Raw genomic sequence first — 1,159 nt, 5'->3', positions numbered from 1 at the left:
TTCAGTTGGCACTGTACTGGATTAGATATCCATTGGGCTGGGCTCCCATAGTCGGTCCCTAGGTTTAGATAACCTAGTAGCTCTACTAAATTCGGGACTTGCAACCCCGGGTCTAGTTAGAGATGCGCGCATAGTACGTACAGTTGCCGGGCCCAAACAACATGATTATGTATTTTCACTTATTATGAATTAGTTTCAAAACTCAGAATTAGTTATGTTAGATGAGTTTGAATTCAGTATCAGTTTAGCTTATTATATGTTCGGTCAGTTTATCTTTATTGATTCATATGATTAGTTGCTATGCCATGCTTCAGTTTACATGTTCAGTTATTTCAGTTATGCTTGCAACCATAGCATGCCATGCCATGCTTGCATATTCAGTATGTTTTTCAAACAGCATGATTTAAAAGCATATTTGCATCGTATGCATGATTTAGTGAGGTAGATGGTTTCTTACTAAGCTTTTTAGCTTACAGATACTATTTTCCTTATACTGCAGATACAGGAAAAAGGAAAGTGGACTAGCAGTGGAGGCTGGAGGTCAATGCAGGCGAAGATGTGTGTGGATGGAACCTGGAAGAAGATCTTAGGGATCCTTAGCAAGCTTTATTTCAAATATTAGAACTTTTCAGTGTTTCTTTTTATCATCTTACACTTTAGTATGTTAATCGTTACGAATTGGTTAACCATGCACCTTATTATGCTTAGAACACCTCTTTTATGTTGTTAGAATGTTAGTTGCTGTCATTAGAGTGTTTCTTAGCCATTTTAGTACTTGTAAGGTGATTGAAGCACGAAACAGTGCTGAAATCAGACATTTGGCACGAAATCAGTAACTCGAATCGATCAGCTGATCGATTCGAGGGTTTCCAATCGATCAGCTGATCGATTGGGAAATATGTTCCGCGAACAGTAGGCCTCTGGATCGATCAGCCGATCGATCCAGCCATTTCCGTCGCGAACAGAGAGCTCTGGGATCGATCACTAGATCGATTGACCAGCCTAGATCGATCAGCCGATTGATCCAAATTATCGTCCCACGCACAGTAGCATGCTGGATCGATCACTGGATCGATCCAACTTATGTCCCCGCAAACAGTAGCCGGCTGGATTGATCACTGGATCGATCCGACTATTCTAATCGATCCGTGGATCGATT

This window comes from Zingiber officinale, chromosome 1A (genome assembly GCF_018446385.1).
Source record: "Zingiber officinale cultivar Zhangliang chromosome 1A, Zo_v1.1, whole genome shotgun sequence".
In the NCBI taxonomy this organism is placed as follows: domain Eukaryota; kingdom Viridiplantae; phylum Streptophyta; class Magnoliopsida; order Zingiberales; family Zingiberaceae; genus Zingiber; species Zingiber officinale.
This window is presented reverse-complemented; position numbering follows the sequence as displayed.